Source organism: Pinus tabuliformis, chromosome 6 (genome assembly GCF_031772625.1).
Source record: "Pinus tabuliformis cultivar Carrire ecotype Pingquan chromosome 6, CPIR1, whole genome shotgun sequence".
NCBI classification, from domain to species: domain Eukaryota; kingdom Viridiplantae; phylum Streptophyta; class Pinopsida; order Pinales; family Pinaceae; genus Pinus; species Pinus tabuliformis.
In genome coordinates, this window is record NC_142292.1 from 2,040,701,009 (window position 1) to 2,040,715,760 (window position 14,752).

Below are 14,752 nucleotides of genomic sequence, written 5' to 3' on the forward strand. Positions count from 1 at the left end.
ATATACGCCAACTCTGCCAATATGATATACAAATGAATCTCCTTTATTGTGAATAGGACATAAAGTGACATGATGTAACCTATCATTAGGCCGACCTAACTATAATTAATAAATTAATGATGAAGTCTTATTATGGTCTTAATATAGGGTCCTTAAGGCCTTAACATAGTCTCCCTCTTTTAATTCTTTTTCCCTAAGAGTTTGTAATAGAGGGTGTGTTTTTAATGAACTTATAATTTTCCCATGTAGCTTCTTCTAGAGGCACATTGTTTCACTTGATTAGGTACTCCATGTTTTAAACCTAATCCACTAGAGTTTGATGTGGAATGTGAACTGTTACGGGGTGTCTAAAAGACCTTGGAAGTTAATTCAATGGTTGGAAAAATTTGTTTATATTTGTATCAACTTTAAGGAAATAACAATTCAGGCTTATGCTTCATATCTTTCACTTATGTCTACATACACCAAAAATGGTATTAGAGAAATTATCACTTAGAAACCCATCATATTTTTCACTATGTTAGTCAGATATGCCAGTCTGAGTAGTCCCGAAACCTTTTGGCTGTTTTTGCTCCTTGCTATGAAATTCCCTCATTGTCATTTCTCTATGTATGCAGAGTTTTGAAACCCCATTTGTTTATGACCTCCTACTTTTCTCTACCCCTATTCTCACATTATCTTAGCCAAATTCACACATGTTCACTTTTTTGCAATCCAAAAATCTGTTAGAAAACCCTAACACTCCTAAAAATTGTATCCCCATTCGTTATTCTTTTATGTTCCTATTCGTGGCTTCTCGAAGCTTCGAGTGTCATTTCCTTGGAATTTTGAATGCTCGTCAACACATTTGATCATATATCCACCAAATCGAGCTTAATGGACCTTGACACCACATTGAACACCCCAATATTGCAAATCCTCGTACTTGACAGTTCTCTTTTCAGACAAGTGGATTTAGTAACTGGACTTGTCAAACTACTAGAAATAATGAAAAAGTGCGTGAAGTGGCTTTTTGTGCCATGGTTGGCTGGGTAGAAAGGTGTGAGCAAGAAATTATCCATTTTGTACAGTGATAAATGGCTCAAGCCTCCATTCAATCATAAATGGCTCAATCCTCCATTCAATTATGACAAAGAACTATCCAAGATCCCCATCGAAAGCCTCTATTGCCTCTCGAGAGAAGACATGGTAAGATTCTTGATTTGGTGCCTGAAATGCCTAACTCGCCTTCCCTCACATCAATTGAAACCATAGGAGCAGTGAATAGGTAAGTTCTCATCCTCGATAGCCAATCACCTACCCATCATGCCCTTAGAGCCCTCGACCATGACCCTCCAACCATAGCCGTGGTTGAACAAAATTAGGTAGTGCGAGAATCAAAGTGGCACAACTGAAGCAGTGGGAGGTCTAAAATGAGGGGAGTTCACTTTCACATGAGTGAAAACTAGGAAGCTAGACCCCTTAGAGCCCAAAAATAATTGCTACATCCAACCTCTAAGCTCCTCCCTCAGTTTGTGTTGATGTGGGTGACACCATTCCCAACTACTAATCACAGGGGATTTTAAAAGGCTATGGAACCATTGATCTAAATGGTGAAGTGGTGGCTATGTTATGTGGTGTGGTTGAACGTGTCAATAAAATTTTTCTTGTTCTTATTTTCAAATATGGATATAATCTATAGAATGGTGACATTGTAGTTGGTTGAGTGTTTGAGGTTGCTTGAAAATGATGGCTAGTGGACAACAACTTTAATCAACATGCTATGCTAATGCTCTCTTCTATTAATTTTCCATATAGCATTCAAAGACATCGAACACTAGTTAATGAGTTAGAGCATGCATACCATGTTATGATGTTATCTGTGTTGAAGTTTGTGATTGTCAGCATGATGGAAGGTTTCATCTTCAAGCACGAAGTCTTAAGTATGGAAAATTAGAAAATTGTCAACTTATTACAACTTCTACTTATCTAGTTAAGCGACAAAAGCAACATTTTCATCTTATGGAGCAATAAGGCGATGACAACTGCTTTGGTAAGAAACAACATAATAATGGTAAATTGCAATAGTGTTTTTATAAGTTTCTTAATTAAATTTATTTGTAAAAGGGTGCATTTTTAGTAGAAGTCGACACCCATGTTGAGTTTTACACATGGAGGATCATAGTTTTTTATCTTCATGCATGCGGGCATTGCAAAAACATTTTTGCCCTCACCTTATTTTTGAGGGGGAAATGATATTAATGATTAAAAAATAGGCTTCTCATTTGGAAACCCTATCAATCAAAATATGTACAAGAGAGCCTAAGAAACAACTAAAACTAGAGCCTCAAGCCTGAACTAGAATAAAAGTTGTAGCCAAAATTATGAGCTTGATTCAGTTTGCGGTCATCTTCAAATCGACATCAGTTTGCATTAATATTCAAATCACCATTTGTGAACACTTCCAATCAACAAAAGGCAACTTCTAGCCAAATTTGGAATTGTTCTAGTAACTGTTGAGACTTAGAGCCAAGTTCCAATAGGTTGTGGTCAACTTCAAACCACTATCTTATTAGTTTATGGTTATCTTTAAACCATCATCGATGAGCACTTGCATTTCGCAAAAGACATTAGATTCTAACCAAATTTGGAATTGTTCTAGGAATTACTTTGAGCCAAGTTCGAGAGTTGATGGTCAGCCTTATACCATCATTAGTGGAAGACTTCATCTTTTGCTACACTTTTCGAGTTGGTGGTCAACCTCAAACCACCCTAGATAGAAGACTTCGACTTCTGCTACCCATTTGGTTTGTGATCTTCCTTAAACCATTAGATTCAGAGAGCACATTTATCCATTAGCAATTGTCCTCATCTCTCTGCTTGGATTCATGTACACCCCTCCGTATTAAGGGGGGGAATGTTGGACAACTAATGTGCTAGGATTATAGTGTGGAATGTGAACCATTAGGGAGTCCAAGAGACCTTGGAAGTTGAATCCAATGGTTGGAAAATTGTATTTATATTTGTATCAACTTTAATGAAATAACAACTCATGCTTACCTTTCATTATGGTCTACACAATACAACATGATGGGTAGTAGAAGTCAAAGTCTTATACAACTGGTGGTTTAAGGCTGGACATCAAACTAATCATGTTCATGGAACATGAATCTATCTCTGGCTACAACTATGAATCTGGCACTAGATGACTCTAGCTTTAGGCTTTGACAGTTGGATCTTGTTCATGCTATGGCTTAGGCTCGCTTGATATAACTTCACAACTAGTCACTAATAATCAATTCCCCTTGTTAGATGCAAGGTGAGAAGATGAAGGTGTCTTCACTGCAAGATGTGTCAATACTTGGGAATGAAATATAAAGTATGACCGATATATCTTCTTGGTTGTTGAAGACCACTTCCAAGAAGCGATGCAACCAAAGTGAATCTTTTTTCTTGCAGGAGCCTTGTGTCTGTAACATTTGTCTAAATGATGACTTAGACTATGTTTTCCATAGTGCTCACAAGGGTGAAGATTAAAACACTAATCTTTCACATGGCCAACCCGATCACAATGTTGGCATTTGACAATTTGAAGTGGTTGTGGAAGAGGAGCAACAAAAGATGAGTTGTCTTGAAGAAACCCAACACTCTAAAAATTGATGGGTTTAGAGTAGTTGAGAATGTGAAAGGACACATCCTTTTCATATTTGAGACTAGTTGTATTTTTGTTGCTGATAAGTTCTTCCCAAGGTTTGATGATGGGCTTGGGAAGTGGAAGCTGAACTGTCACATCTTCATGTGAATCTGGTCTTGAAGTGGCCTCACTAATCTGATAAGGTGTTAGATGCTAATGGGAGCCTGTCTCAAACTCAAAAAGAGAATTGTTCTGAACAAGAACTGGTTCAGAATGATGACTCTTCTACTGTAGTTCATCTCATTGGAGTTGAGATTCGAATTGGAGAAACTTGATTTTCTCCTTTGCATGTTGTAAAAGTGCTTAAATGTTAGAGAGAGCGAATTTGTTGATTTTTATTGTGTTGTCAACATTTTATACGATTAGAGTGTTCTTAACTCTAATGATCCATCAAGTTTGGTCATTTTCTCAAGCTTGGAAAATAAATGGTGTTGGATTCAACTAAAAATGCGCCCATTTACAATGTAAAAGTACAAGTGAACATACATATCTAATACATTATACACATTTTATAAAGAAACCACTCTTAAATAAAACCACTCCTGAAATGTGGTAATACAAGAATATTAAACCTAAATAAACTTAAACTTGTTGAATCCATACATTTTTCAAAGGATGCAAATTCATAGTATTTATTTCATGGGCATACATAATGTACTTCCTCTTGTTTTCAAAACAAAATGCATCATGAAATAAAATATGACCACACCTTAAGTGCATGACCCTGACAATGCACATAGTTTCACTTAAGTTCAATTAAGAATGGAGATGAGGTGAGGATATATCAATCGATGTTGAGTTGCTAGCTGAAGTTAAGTTGTCACCTAAAGAGGTGAGTGGATGACAATGTTCCCACAGGAAAGAAATCTTGGAAAGTAAAGTAGCATTATTTAGAGGCAAAGCATTGTCCACTCTTGTTAGCAACATGCTAGCCGATGAGCAGAAAACGATATAACACCCATTTTATTGGCTAGAAAGATACATGAAATAAAATTTTTCACTTATTCTCTTCACCACAAGCAAGCCAAAGCCTTGATTGTGCTTGGATCATCATATCTGAGGGCTCCAATCTGTAGTGGATTTGATCAGGGAGAAGTAGAAACAATTGTGGGAAGAATTATTGTGTTAAAAACTAAGGCCGGGGACATGCACAAGATAGGATGTTTATTTGTTTTCATCAAAATTCAAAGATAGAGCATTCACAACAATGAGTGGGGATGATTTCCTCTCAAACTGACCGTTCGCATAAAATGAGAATCTTGGTGAATTGTTGCACTTGATGCCTTGCACAATTCATGATCACAATGATAATACTTGATTTAATAACTTAGAACAACTCTCCTTTTTAGGAAGCGTGAAAATCAAGAAGCTTCTTGAGAAGAAACCTTTAGGAATGAAAGACGATAATGTGAAAAGGAGAGTCGTTCAGGGCAACGAAAACTAGGAAGGGTTGCTAGATCTGCTGGAAAATGATCTGAGGGAAACCATTCTCCTCTATGGAGACCTCTTGCAGACCGCCTACGATTCCTTTAATAGTGATCCCCATGCCAAGTTTTGCGCTAGCAACAAATTCATTTTAGAAATTTTTTATTGTTGAATCTGAATCAATACTTTACCAGATGGGCACAATGAAATATTGTGACACTATTATCTGAAGATAAAACCCTCTACAACTTATATCTCCGATTTATTATACGTACAGAATAAATCCCTGGTTTTAAATCCCTTAGCAGAAATTAAATGGATGAAGCTCCAACCTTCAAAGCTTCGGAACAAAATCAAACAGTGGAATTAGAAGAGCTATATGTGCATATCTCCCTCACAAGAAGAAACATTCTTTCTATGCACAACATGTGCATGTATTGCATCGAAATCCACTATTGGCCATATGTAATAGATGCCACAGATTCCATATTCATTCAAGAATGTGTCAATGCATAGATGAAAACATCAAGTTACACGTTTCCTGCACCAAATTACTTGTCAATTGGTTGGAAACATTTAGAGGTTTTGAGTAGTGGAAAAAAAACGCAGAAGTTTGGGGATTCATGTGGAGCTGCTTCATGAGGCAATCGAGCATGTGGTGATGGTTTAACTGAAGAGTGACGTTGGCACACACATTGTGAGAGGCAGGATTCAGAATAGGTAACAGATCTCAAAGACCTTAGGTGAAAGAAAATGTGCCAACAGACCTATGCTATTAGAAACAAATAAATGGTAACAAGATTGTAGAGCTGCGCGTCTACAAGGGTATAGAGAATTTCTATGGCCCAAGAGAATAAGGAAACTGGGACAGGAAACAACTGCGAGAGAGTAAGAGAAATGTTCAATGAGCACTCACACAGGTAATCTTGGTAAATGGAAGAAAATAATTACTCAGAGAACAAATGTTAAAGGAATCCTCGGCACTTGCAGGTGTACATGAAGGTAGAGGAAGGTGAAGAAATGAAAATTCCCAAGAAAATGTAACTCCTAATGCAAATTCCCAAGAAAATGTAACTCCTAATGCTTTGATACTACTGTTAGAGTACACACTAAAATATACATCAAATTAAGATAAGCGTGGAATGCCAATTCATTTCTCAAATGGTACACATGATAATACATTGTGTGAAACTTGGTTTTTATCTTCCAAGAGGTCTCTTAGACTTCTATACTTGTTGGAATACCTCCACACCAATCCTAACAGATTAGGTGTCCAACACTTCATAATCATATTTTATTTTAAAGAAACAGATAATGCTAATCTATAATTTTTTTTGGTTCAAGAACCAACCTCCCTCCTTCATTTGATTTTAGAATTTCTATTTAAACTTGCATAGTTTCTTCCAAAATCGTTTTTAGAAAAAGATACATGAAAAATGTTATGAATGCTAAAAGGAAATTATAAATGATATGCCATTGTTCAACCCTGTGAATAATTCTATTGGGGCCCATAAAATTTTGGAGCTAATTTCTAATTCTTCTTTCACTCGAGTGTAGATTTCTTGAAATGTTGTTGATTCAGGTGGATATTGGTGGCCACCTGCCTATTCCACTTGGGCTTCTCGTTGGCTTCATCAATTTCCTTGATTATGTCAGGTCAGGAGGTAACTCCTCAAAACCAATTGCGTTTATTCATTAAGATTATTCATGGTTATATACATGAGAGTGACTCTTGGGCTTCACCTCCCAATGACTTTTCATTTTCCATTATTTACTATTTACATTATTTACGAGTGTTCACCCAATTCCAATGATTAGGTTTCAACATTCCCCCCCTTAATCTAAAGGGATGTTGGTGAGTCCAAGCATTGTTCTGAATCTTTCAAACTTTTCTCTTCCAAGCGCTTTGGTGAAGATGTCTGCAATCTTCTCATTAGTGGAACAATGACGTAGATGGATTGTCTTGGCCTCAACATGATGTCGAATCAGATGGTATTTTGTATTGATGTGCTTCGTTCAATCATGGAACTTTGGGTTCTTGGCCAAATTTATTGCAGAGGTGTTGTCAATCACGAGTGGAGTTGAATGTACTTGTTTTACCTGCAAATATTCTAGAATTTTCCTGAGCCACACAATTTCTATTGTTGCCTCAACTGCTGCCACATATTTTGCTTATGTTGTGGAATTTACTGGAATTGATTGTTTGCGTGATCTCCAGGAGACAACCCCTGATCCAAGACTCATAACACAACCTGAACTAGATACTCTAGTTTGTTTGTCTCCATCGAAGTCTGAATCAGAATATCCAATCAAGCTGAAGTCGCCCATATTTGAGTTCAAAGTCTTGGGTTCCCTTCAAGTACTTTAGAACTCTTTTTGTAGCAGACCAATGTCCCTTACAAGGCTTTTGCATAAACTTGGAGAGGATTCCAACATTAAACGAAATGTCTGGTGTAGTAGCAGGTAGTTGAGACTTCCTACAAGTTGTCTATACTTTGTTGCATCCTCAAATTCTTTTCCTTCAATGGATGTGAGCTTTAAGTTTTGTTCCATTGGAGTAGTTAGACGATTGCACTTAGCCATGCCAAACCTGCTCAACAGATCTCCAATGTACTTCTTTTGAGAGAGGAATATAGACTTCAGATGTTGAATTACTTCAATACCAAGATAGTAGTGAACATAGCCCAAGTCAATCATTTCAAAACATTTCCTCGATTATTTCTTTATGGATGCAATGTAGCTCTCATTGTTCCTTGTCATCAAAAGAAAATCTACATATACCACAAGATATACAACTGTTTTGCCAACTTTCTTGACAAACAAAGTTGCATCATTAAGATCAAAATGTTTGAAGTTGAGTTTTAGAAGATGCTCAGTTAATTTTTCATACCAGGCTCACGGTGTTTGCTTGAGGCCATAAAAGGATTTCACAAGTTTGCATACTTTATGTTCATGTCCCTTCACAAAAAATCCTTCAGGCTGGGACATAAAAAAATTCTCTTTCATATCTCCATCAAGAAAGTAGTTTTTACATCCATTTGATGGACTTTCCAACTGTTCCGAGTTGCTAGGGCAAAGAGTGTCTGGATGGTAGCCCATTTTTTTGTGGGGAAAAAGTTTCCTCATAATCGACCCCTTCCTTTTGTGCAAAACCTTTTGCCACAATCCTAGCTTTGTGGTTGTCAAGTGAGCCATCAATTTTATACTTGTTCTTGTAGACCCATTTGCAGCCAATTGGTTTGGTTCCCAATGGGGGATCAACCAGCTTCCAAGTGCCATTGTTTATCAAGGCATCATACTCCTTTTGCATCGCTTCTTTCCATTCATCGTGAGAAGTGACTTATTTGAAGGAAGTTGGTTCAAAATCTGTAGACAAATTCAGTTCACAATCATAAGAAGTATCCATATCAACAAGTGAATTAGAAGCACCTACATCACCTCCATTTTTCCTGGTTGAATTTCTTGTTCCTGTGTTTCCAACCTCATCAGGATGAACACTTTCAAGTGTCTTTGTCAGCCACTTTGGGGGACCTTTTTGAGATGGTCCAGGCTGCTCAGTTGATTGACTTGGGACTGAATCAAGATTGAGTCTCCTAATTCTATAAATAACATCACTCAAAGTATCATCAGTGGTTGGAATTTCATGTGGGGAAGAGAGTTCTTCAGAAGAAGATTCCACATATTGATCCAGTATAGGAGTCCCCCCTTCAAGATGTGGAACATGATTATCAAATTTTTGAAATGATTTTGCATGTCCGAATCTATCCAAGCAATCATGTTGCTGCTCAACAACATTGTCAGCTTTGGAAGATTAAAGAAAGGTTACATCTCTAGATACAACACACTTTTTATTAACTTCATCATAGAGATGGTATGCTTTGGAGGTATTTGAATATCCCAAGAAGATACACTTACGACTCCTTGCACCAAGTTTGTTTCTATGTACCTTTGGTATCAAGGCATAATAGGTGGAACCAAAGACCCTGAGATGCTTTACTAAAGGAATGTGGCCATACCACATTTCATAAGGAGTATTGTTTCTAATAACATTAGATGGACATCTATTCTTTACATATACAACACATAGAACTGCATCAGCCCAAAACATCAATTTTACATTCTTGAAAAAATCATGGAACATACCATATTTAAGATGGTCCTATTCATTCTTTCAGCTACTCCGTTCTGTTGGAGATTAAAAGGCACACTTATTTGATGTTTGAGCCCATGCCAACGAAGATAGTTTTTAAATTCATTTGAAGTGTATTCTTTTCCATTATCAGTGCAAATAGAGCCAATATGGGATTGTGCATCATTTTCAATCCATGTATGAGAGTTCTTGAATGTTTGAAAAGCATCAGACTTGTTCTTCAATAGATAAACCCAACACATTTTGGTGTAGTCATCAATAAATGTCATCATATATTTATTTCCATTTGCGGAAGTAACAGGCATTGGACCACATATATTTGAATGAATGAGTTCAAGTTTTCTATGTGCTTTGGAATGTGAATCATGAAAAGACTGTTTGCTATGCTTTCCTAGAATGCAAAAATCACATTGCTTAAGTTTCCTAGGAATTGTAGGCAAACCAGTAACACCATTTTTCTTCAACAAGTGAAGGCTGTCATAGTTCAAGTGTCCAAATATAGCATGCCATAATAGACTTGATGGAAATGTATCTTCATCATAATGAGAATTGTATGAGAAATTTTGTGCACGAGCAGAGGTACCTTGCATCTTAAGAAGTCTTTCTTCTTCTATCCTTGTCATGGAAAGTGAGTGATCTGATGCTTTTCTCACCTCAACCTTTCCATCAAACATATGAATGGAGCGTCCTTGCTGGTGGACGTGGACCAAGGACAACAAGTTTTTCCTCAATTGTTGGAGATATAAAACATCATGCAAAAGAAAGTCTGGAAGACCAGGCAATTTGAGCCTGATTGTGCCAAGTCCTGATGGCTTGAGTTTTTATTAGTATGTAAAGTATGCTGCTCCATCAACATTGTCAGTAAATTTTTCAAAAAAATCTCTTCTAAAATTAACGTGTCAAGTTTCTCCTAAATCAATCAACCAATCATTTTTCGAAGAAGCAAGTGAAGCATTAAACAAGTCTTCATGTACTCCAATATTACAATGTGCCACAATATAGTGAGCGAATTCAAGTGCTTTACCTTTCTCTTTGTCATTGGTTTTACCTTTGGGTTGACTTCTTTCTTGCTCAATTATGTCCCAAGGAAACTTGCATGTGGATGCATCATGTGATCCATCTCTATTGCAACGTATGTAATGATGATAAGAATTTTCCCCTGAAGAGTGTTTGCTCCCCCTGCCCCTGAAATTTCTACTTCCTCTTCCTCTTCGAACACCTATTCCTCTAGAAGAAGCATGAGCATGATTCTTCTTTCTATGTGCAAGACACACAACTTATTCAGAAGACTGAGGAGTTGTCTTCTTCCCAAAAGCTTTCTCTCTCTTAGCAAATATATTCACAAGGGAGTCAAAGGTAATTTCTTTGAGGTTTGCATTTGCTTGCGATGACTCAAGATAATTTGAATAAGTGGGATAAATTTCCTTGACAAAATCTATCAGAGGAATGTCTAGTTCAACATTAGTGACTTTGATATCATGCATAATAGATTTTACTTCTGATGCAAGAGCAAGAGGATCATCATTTTGTAATTCAAGGCTGAACAATTTAATCATCAATTGGACAACTTCAAGCGCAGAGTGTGAGTCATAGAGTTCCTTCAATTTTTGTAAGGCTTCAAAATCATTTGAAAATGGTGAAATATGGCAGCTCAACTCTTCATTTACAGATGCTGCAATCAAGGCATAGGCCTTGTTATTCTTGTTTTCCCAAATGGAAAATTCTTTGTCTAAGGTAGGCTTTCCCGGTTCACTGTCTCCTCTTACACAAACTCCTTTCCACAGCTCATTGAAAATGAGAGTGTGTTTGATCTTCCGAGACCACTTAGTATAGTTCTCCTTCCCAGTGAGAACCACTCCCACACTAGATATCAATGAATGCATTTTAAAATATGTATATTATAAAAAAAATACTTCTGGCAATATACTGTAAAAAATTGTAATTATGGTGGCAAAGTCTGTTTAAATTTGGAAAAAAATAATGAGGGATAATATATCATAGTTATTAACTGGGGGAGGGGTTATGTGGTGGATGGAATATCTAAAATGGTGGAGTCAACGTATGAGGAAGGTGTTTTATGGGGATATCTGAAATGGTGGAGTCAATGTATGGAGGCAGTGCGCAGTTGGGAGAGGTATTACAAAAGTGGCCCATAGCCTGGTAGGAATGAAGGGTGGATTTAAAAAAATGGGAGTAGATTTATGGCATAAAATCCAGGAAGTCGAGTGGGAGGGCTACATATGGTAGCGGAAATGAAGTGGGGAACGAATTTAAAAAAAATAAATCAGGAAGCAGATTCAATATGTTTCACTGCGCTGTGGGAGGAGGCGGTGTGTTCTGCTACATGGTATCAACCTGGAGTATGGTGGTATGCCAGCAGGAAACCAGAGTGGTGGGAGTGGTATTGCAGTCAGAGAGCAGTCAACTGTGAGGGCGAGGTGTATGTATGGTTGACACGGAGCCACAAGGACTGTGAGAGTGGAGACAATACGCAATTGTGTATTTTATATGCTACCATACGGTCACGAAACCAACAAGATTAACATGCTACCTTACAGTCATGAAATAGCACCAATAACACACAGTCATGCACCCATCGCATATACTCCACATGCAAGCGAAGACATAATCTAGGACCAACATACTTCAAAGCCCTCTTCCAAGACTTTTCAAGATGGATTCAATGCCTTTTTCAGATTGCTTTAGCGATTGTTCAACACTTCAAACTCACCATTCACACAGATACATACAACAATAACGTGCAACAATAAATTTCATGGAAAACACAACTCACATAGCATTTAATTCTTATTCACCAATAGGATACTCAGTCATGTACTAGAGTCACTACTTCAACGCTCCAATACGCTACTTCAACGCTCCAAAAAACTACTGAGAGAGTGCACCAACCATAATAAAAAATACACAACATCTAATTAATTCAACACAGAGAAGTAATCAGGCCAAAGGATAGATGATAGAATAATGGTAGATATGACAGACTGCAAAATGGAAGAAGCGAGTTACAAGGGCAGAAAGGGATGCCAAAAATGGGGTTGGCTCTGATACCATGTCAGACCAGGAGGTAACTCCTCAAAACCAATTGTGTTTATTCATTAAGATTACTAATGGTTATATATATGAGGGAGAGACTCTTGGGCTTCACCTGACGACTCTTCATTTTCAATTATTTACTATTTACATTATTTACAAGTGATCACCCAATTGCAATGATTAGGTGTCAACAAATTATAGTATAATTTACTATTTTTAGTTGTTTTTCGGGTCTTGAACTTCTAGAGCTATTTTGACCCCCTAAACGACGTTTTTTTGAGGTTTGCAACATGCTCATAATTATTGGGCCTGTTGCAAATATTGTAGTACTCAGAGAGATATTTCTAACAAGGCATCACACATGCCAAATGGAAATCATATGACCAAGCTATAACCGTGCGAAGTTGGGTATTCAACTAACCCCAACGGGGCCAACAAACTCTTGGCGTTCCATCTCCTAGGTTATGGTTTTTGGCTGACCCCCTAAACGACATTTTTTTTGAGGTTTGCAACATGCTCATAATTATTGGGCCTGTTGAAAATATTGTAGTACTCAGAGAGATATTTCTAACAAGGCATCACACATGCCAAATGGAAATCATATGACCAAGTTATAACCCTGGGAAGTTGGCTATTCAACTAACCCCAACGGGGCCAACAAACTCTTGGCGTTCCATCTCCTAGGGTTATGGTTTTGGTTGTTTAGGGTTTTCCATTGTTGTTCAATAATAAAAAGGCACTTGAGCCTCATTGTAGCATAGTTTAGGGGCATGTAGCTGCCACATATCTTCTCAGAGATAAGTTACCATCGCACAAGCTATTTTATTTCCGTTCTGTATGTAAGCATATTATAGGTTTTTGATATTAATGAAATGAAGATTTATTTCTGCTGCATCTTTGTGTTTATGTTTATATTTGTATTATGTTTCATTCTACGTAAGTTTGGATCAATGGTATCAGAGCGGTCTTCTCTTTCTTTTTCTTTTTGTGTATGTCCCTAATGAGGTTGGGGTATAAGGAGTTAGGGCTCGAATTGGTTGAACCTTTGCAAGGCCAGCCTTGCCGACCCCGATGACCTCCCATGATGGAAGAAAATAAATATGAGGGAGCAAGAGATCATTTCAAAATATTGCTCAAAAAAGACCTCGAGTGGCAAAGGAAAGCGGTGATGGGAAACTTTTCCATCCTCCGGTGGATGCCCACATGCGACACATATTCATTCGACAACCACTCCCTTTAAGGTACAAATAAACTTTGACATTCCCATATTTGAAGGCCAGATAGATGAAAATATCATAGATAAATGGTTAAATCTGTTGGAAGGATGTTTTTCGTTTCATGATTTTTCCAATAGGGAAACTATTACTTTTGCAGTCCTTAAATCCACCCCCCACGTCAAGGATTGGTGCGAAACTTACTGTGATCAGAGGGATGAGAGGGAATCCTCATTATTTCTAATAGTACCCACTTGGAATTCTTTTTGAGGCGCCATCAAGGAACAATATTACCCTTTCGGGAGCTATGACTACAAGTATATAAAATGGACTGTGCTATGGCAGTAAAGGGATCAATATGTGCATGAGCTGACAAATCTTTTCCATACCCTGTGCAAAAATTTGGGTATCAAAGATTCCGAGAAACATTTGGTGCTCAAGTACCATGGTTGTTTCCCCAAATACATTTAGGAGGAAATGGAGTTCCCGGACATCTCCTTGGGGGTCGTGACCTGGCTTAGCCCTTTTATTTGCTTTAGTTTCATAGATCCAATGTCTCGCTCCTTTTTGTTGAACTTCTTCTCAATCTTGGAAACATATCGATATGCTACCAAGATTGAGAAGAAGTTCAAGAAAAAGTATTGAGCAATAGCAGAGAAAGGAAGAACAACAAGAACACAATGAGAGAAGAAGACCAAGAAATAGAAACTGAAATGTGAATCTGTTTATTCGATGATAAGTTTTCACTACATGGCATTCGATATATTATGTGAACAGCTACCGTTACACATAACTAAACTACCCGTTACATAACTAGAAACTAAATTGGTTACAAAAACTGTTTGACTTTGTTAGTTTAACCAAGTTCGTTGTCAAACCAACAAACTCCACCTTGACAACAACTTTCCCATTCATCATCTTTCCTGCAAGCCAAGAGAAGCTAAACACCACCGCAACTTCTCTACCGTAACTGGCTTTGTGAATATGTCTGCACAATTTTCTCGTGTGTGGACCTTTTTAAGAGCTACTTTTCCACCATCGATCACATGTCTCAGAAAATGATATCTCACATTAATGTGCTTGGTTCTGCTGTGATAGGCAGGGTTTGTGGCCAAGTGAATAGCACTTTGACTGTCACAAAGTACACTCACTTTCTCCTGCGTCCTTCCGATTTCATCGAGCAAACCCTTTAACCAGATTGCTTCTTTATTGGCATCTGAAGCAGCTATATATTCA

General features: G+C 37.5%; 1 pseudogene; it reads left to right on the forward strand.

Annotated features, from left to right (window-relative positions):
• Positions 1-1,412: 1,412 nt before the first annotated feature.
• On the forward strand, positions 1,413-2,013 carry LOC149267441 (exosome complex component RRP4 homolog pseudogene; annotated as a pseudogene).
• Positions 2,014-14,752: the final 12,739 nt, after the last annotated feature.